Source organism: Sitophilus oryzae, unplaced genomic scaffold (assembly GCF_002938485.1).
Source record: "Sitophilus oryzae breed Bouriz unplaced genomic scaffold, Soryzae_2.0 scaffold_1275_pilon_pilon, whole genome shotgun sequence".
In the NCBI taxonomy this organism is placed as follows: Eukaryota; Metazoa; Arthropoda; class Insecta; order Coleoptera; family Curculionidae; genus Sitophilus; species Sitophilus oryzae.
In genome coordinates this window covers 426,389-432,388 of record NW_022145921.1, presented here as the reverse complement: position 1 = coordinate 432,388, position 6,000 = coordinate 426,389, and the positions used below count along the sequence as shown (strand labels likewise).

The 6,000-nt window shown below is 30.6% G+C and overlaps 1 long non-coding RNA gene across 1 annotated transcript; it reads right to left on the bottom strand.

Moving 5' to 3' along the window:
• Nucleotides 1-557: 557 nt before the first annotated feature.
• On the bottom strand, nucleotides 558-5,756 carry LOC115874407. Its single transcript, XR_004048835.1, has 3 exons — nucleotides 5,624-5,756; nucleotides 3,040-3,252; nucleotides 558-701 (listed from the first exon to the last, which is right to left on the bottom strand). It is a non-coding gene; the product is annotated as an uncharacterized LOC115874407 (long non-coding RNA).
• Nucleotides 5,757-6,000: the final 244 nt, after the last annotated feature.

Below are 6,000 nucleotides of genomic sequence, written 5' to 3'. Positions count from 1 at the left end.
CGTGAAGAAATAATTTTCTTCAAATCATGATTGGTAAAATACACACAATTAAGTAGGTATACCAAATAAGTTATTGTGGAGTTATTATATCATTATTTTTTTAAAGCATTTATTAATTTTAGTTGAACTTAAAACTAGTTAGGGGGTAATTTTAGTAAAAATATTTTTTTTCTTAGTATTATAAATTAGCTTTTATTGATATATTATAAATTTAATCTAAATTTAATTATTAATTTGTTATGAAATATATACAAACATTAATTTTAATACAAAACTGATTTCCTAGTCCAAATAAATTTGCAATAATTCTACTTGGTTTTTAGGTCTTCTTCTCTACAGTTTTAGATATTTATTGTGTTAAACTAATTTACACATATTTTGTACAATTTCGGAAGAAGAAAATCAGTCTTCACGTGTTTGTTTTTATTTACAAATCTTTAAAATACAAAAAAATTGCATTTTAAAGGTTGGTACTAACTCACGTTTATTCGTATGTACATGTATGTACACCAGTGTTATAAATGAGATGATGAGATGATATATACCTGAGCAGTCTGTCATGGGGTCACCTAGGTATCCTGGAGGGCACGAGCACTTGAAACTACCCTCCAAGTTGGAACAGAGGGCGTTCCGACCGCAGGGACTTCTTGCGCATTCGTTGAGATCTAAGCATCCTGTTGTGTAAGCATCACCTTCGAAACCTGAAGAAACATAATATTATATGTATATAAATATGTACAGGGTGGCGCACCTCATTCGCCTCGGTTGATTATCCGAAAACGGAAAGATGTACAAACAAAATATTTTATGGTTATATGTGGGAAGGCAATGTGCATAATTTAAAATTATTTTGAAATGTACAGGATATGTCAGAAGTAAGATCCACACCAAAGTTATATTTTTCTGTTGGAACACCCGGTATTTTATTTCATATTTGGATCCTTGGACACAAGATAAGACATTTATTATAAGGGTTAAATATGTTTACAAGCTTTGGTTTTTGAGATATTTAAAGATATTTAAATATGCATGTTATAATAAAAAACATTGTCAACACCCTGTACATTGATTTTCAAAATTAATTCTTGTGATGACTTTTAAGCCAAAGAAATAAACTTTACTGAAAAATTTGATTGTTTCGTTTAATGTATACAGGGATATCAAAAATTGCTGGTGTATTTTAAATATTTATTTTACATAAAAACTTCGTTATTTCAAATACCACACCCTGTATTTTTCAAAGTAAATCGAAGCAGATTTAAATGCTCTTTCAAACTATATTAAGGTTTCCTATATCTTTCAAGAAAATGGCAACCAAGAGTGCTAGTCTCGTGATGGCAAGTTTCTAGTGACAGTTAGTAGCTATTTTCAAAATCGAAATTAGTTAATGGACTTTATTTAAATTTATACCAGTTTACTTTTACTTGATTCACCCACAACAGTTTAATACATAATATTTATTAAATAGGTACGCATTTATTATTCTATCAAGAACAACGAAGAAGTAGTTCTTTGATTTATTTTACGATGATTTGTAGATATAGGGATTTTCTATAAAAGAGCCAATTACGGCAAATTCTTTTTCTTCACTTCTAACGACAGGTTTCTGCCTAATAGTTTTTTTTTAACCACCGTACTAGCTCTGCGATATAGGACAAGTAGTTTTTCAAAAAAAGGAACGTTTATCAGGAAGATTCCTATTTGAATATCTTTGAGCATAAGCCCTTGAGGACAAGAAGCAATTTTCTTCACAAAATAAATTTACTAGTAACATATCCATTCGTAACGCCAGCAGATACTGCTTTATTTTTCTTGATAAAATAATGAATAGTTACTTATTAAACTATTGTAGTAAACTTAAGTAAATTCTTACAAATCTAAATAATAATGTGCATAAACTAATCTCGATTTTGAAAATAGTTACTATAACTGTCACTAGAAAAATGTCATGGCCTTTTGATTGCCATTTTATTGAAAAATCGTTTTTATTCAAAATCTGAGCTAGATAGGTATAGGAAACCATAATATAGTTTGAAATAGCATTTAATCTGCTTCGATTTACTTTAAAAAATACAGGGTGTTGCATTTGAAATAACGAAGTTTTTATATAAAATTAAAATAAATCAGCACTTTTGGTACCCCTGTATAAATTTAAGGAAGCAATAACATTCTCATTAAAGTTAATTTAATTTAAAAAACAAAAGCTTTTTCCAAAATTTGGCCAGTAAACCCACTTTTTAGCCATTTAATACTTTAAATGTCAAATTTGACATTCTTGAGAGTAAACGGATTTAATCGGTAACGGAAGGAATCTATATGTTCAACGATTTGAAAGATTCAGAAGTACCAAGGACTTTATCGATAGACCTAACACACTATACAGAATGGATACCTGGAATAAGAGATGAGCAAACACCTGGTATATTAAAATTTTCTAGAGAAACAGAATATCTAGATCGGAGGTTTTTGCACACCATTGTTTTGCAACGAAATCTATTGATTAAAAATATTTCCAATATGGCGGCACTTCCGGAAATACCGTAAGTTGACAACAACTTTCTTATTTTAAATGGGTGCCCCCATTTTTTTACATACTTAAATTCTCTATAAAATTCTATGAATACTGATGTTAAACACTCTATATCTAACATGAACCGTTTTTGAGAAAAAAATATTTACAATTTTTGGACGAAAAAACTACCTGTCAAAAAAATTGTTCAAATGTCATATGAATGGCGGTAGCTGACATGGAGGCACTTATTTAAAATAAGAAAGTTGCTGTCAACTTCCGGTATTTCCGGAAGTGTCGCCATGTTGAAAATATTTTTAATCGATAGATCTCATTGTGAAACTATGATGTGCAAAAAATCTCCGAGCTAGATGTTATAGTTCTCTAGAAACTAGTAATGCACGCTCAGCCTGGGACACCCTGTATACCCAATCGGTAAATACAGGGTATTTTTGAGTGTAGATAAAAAATTTGCTTACAGCTATATTTTTTAATGTCTAGCATTTTCTTAAACCTAACTAAAATTATACCTGGTGGGCAATGACACTGCCTGCCTCCCACTACATTCGTACATATGGCACCTGGTCCGCAAGCTCCTGGTTGTTGGCATTCGTCTAAATCCACGCATCCGTCATAGGGGTTACCGTAAAATCCTTCGGGACACACGCAGGAATAGTTTCCGGGGGTGTTTTGGCACAGAGAGTTTTGTCCACAGATGTTTGGTTGTTGGCATTCGTCGATATCTAAATATATGTTTAATTTTAATTACAGTAAACCATTTCATTATTTCTATAATTATTTAGAATTATTATTGTTATGAATATTAGGATTATTGATTAGTGTGCCTATTAGCAATTATTTTTTACTATAATATACAGGGTGGTCCGAACTGTATTCCGGAAACTTCGGAAGCATATTCTGCAACTAAAGATAAGTAAAAAGGTTCGTAGAAATGTATGTCCTAAAATGCTTAGTTTCTGAGATACAGGGTGTAGAAGTTTCATTTTTATTTTTTCAGATTAATTTCTGAAGTAACGTCAATATTTGGATGATAATTGGTGTCTGGGAGTTTTTTGACATAAGAAATTCGATTTCGATTTCAATCTGACTCCTACTTGTAGAGGGCACCACCTACATACTTTTTTACTGGTTTGAAGAGTAATAACTTTTTGTCCGTACCTGTATAAACCTACCGATTACAAAAATATACATTTACGGCGTTTTTTACGTAAAAAAGATCCCTTAGTAAAAATCGCTACGAGTAATGGTTCTCGAGATATTTGGAATCGTATTTAAAAATACCTGTCACTATTGATTTAAATTAAACAGGTGGACTAAATAGTTATTATACTGAAATCATAAATTTGAAATGTTTTTGTGCCAAAAGTTCAACAGAAACTGTTTTATCATCATTTTTCGACGAAAAATTTATGATAAATTTAAAAAAATAAAAAGTTTCCAAATTTATAATATCAGTCAAATAACTATTTACACAACATGTTTATTTTTCGTCAATAATGACATGTATTGACTATTTCCATTTTAAATATCTTGACAACGGTTGCTCATAGCGATTTTTCCTGAGAGACTTTTTGTACGCAAGAAATTACGGAAATGTGTAATTTTTCACTCAGTAGGGGTTTTATACAGGTACGGAAGAAAAGTTATTACTCTTCAAAATAGTTAAAACAGATGTAGGTGGCGACCTCCTAAAAATACGAGTCATATTGACATCAAAATCAAATTTCTCATATCAAAAAACTCCCAGATACCAATTTTCAGTCAAATATTGACGTTACTTCAGAAATTGTTTGGAAAAAACCAAAATAAAAAAGAAATTTCTACACACTGTATCTTCAAACTGAGCATTCTAGTACATACATTTATACGAACTTTTTTACTTATTTTTCACTGCAGAATATGTTGCCGAAATTTCCGGAATACACTTCGGACCACCCTATTTTGATTTATTTTCCACTATTATTAATTTTGACGTTCTGAATGCTTACATAGAACATCAAAATTAGTGCTAGACATTTTCAATTAGTAGAAAAAGTTGTTAAACTTTTAACTTTTCCACTAATTATACTTCAAAATTTGCGAGAAATGTCATTTTGGTCTTTCATTATCTTCTGTCAAGAAAAATTGTGGTTAGAAATCAAAAATTGATTGTTTTATAAGCTAAATATTAGGCTTTCTCTATGGATTCAACTGACTAACGCAAGCTGTTGCTAGGAGATTCTATTAATTTTAATTGTGTTTTTTGAATATTGTAAATGAACGTAAACGAAAAAGTATAAAGTGGAATTGAAACCACTAATTTATTCCACTAATTGCGAGGTTCTGAATGAAACTTTAGAAATTAAATTCAGGATAAAATTGTGAGACACCTATCTATTTATAAATTCGAAAATAATTTAAAAGGATATAAAACTGGCATTCTGACATAAATAAAAAATTATGTATAAAGGATAAAATCTCAGGTTATATCGGTCTGTTTTCATTCAATGACACTCATTTATTCATTAAAGCCGTTAGTGGTTACTAACATCATCAGGAGGTACCAAGCTACAAGAAACATTATTCTTTACAACAAAGCAATCCAGCAAACAATACAAAATATACAAGATAAGAGTTAACATAACTAATGTAGTCAACTTAACGTAGTTGAACTAACGTAAACGTAACTAACGTAGTTAACTTATCTTGTATATTTGTATTGTTTACTGGATTGCTTTGTTGTAAAAAATAATGTTTCATGTAGCTTGGTACCTCCTGATGATGTTGGTAACCACTAACGAAATATATAGAGGCTTTAATGAATAAATGAGTGACATTGAATGAAAACAGACCGATATAACGTGATATTTTATCCTTTATACTAAAAGTACGGTCGAGAAACAATCCTTATATAATAAAAAAATTATGTTTACTCTGCATTTAATGTTGTGGATAAAAATATATGTATTTTGCATTAACATTAAAAATAAAATGTTCTTGACAAGACAAATAATTTTTTTAAGTCTCTAATTAAACATTTATAAATTGAGCTTAAGTAGCATAATTATTAATACATTCAATAAAATAAAATTCAAAGAAATCAATAAAACTTACCGAGGCACTGGACCTCTCCATCGCCTCGAAATCCAGGATTGCACTTGCAAAGGAAGTGAGATGGTAAATTGCAACACTCGGCATTTTCCACACATCTGGCAGCAATGGCAGGATCGTCGCACTCATTGATATCTGAAAATAAAAGACATTTATTAAGCTACGCCCATGGATGTATGACACTCTATATAATTAAAATAATAATTATAGTATCTCTCTTTAAACATGGTCGTTGTTGGTACGACCACAGCAGATTATAATCTTTGCTTTTTCTTTACTAACCAATTTTCGGAATCGGCACTAGTTAGTTAATTTGCGCACATAGCACGCCCACCTATGGCCACTAAAATTGTGCACAGCGCCTGACCGGCACAGTTATT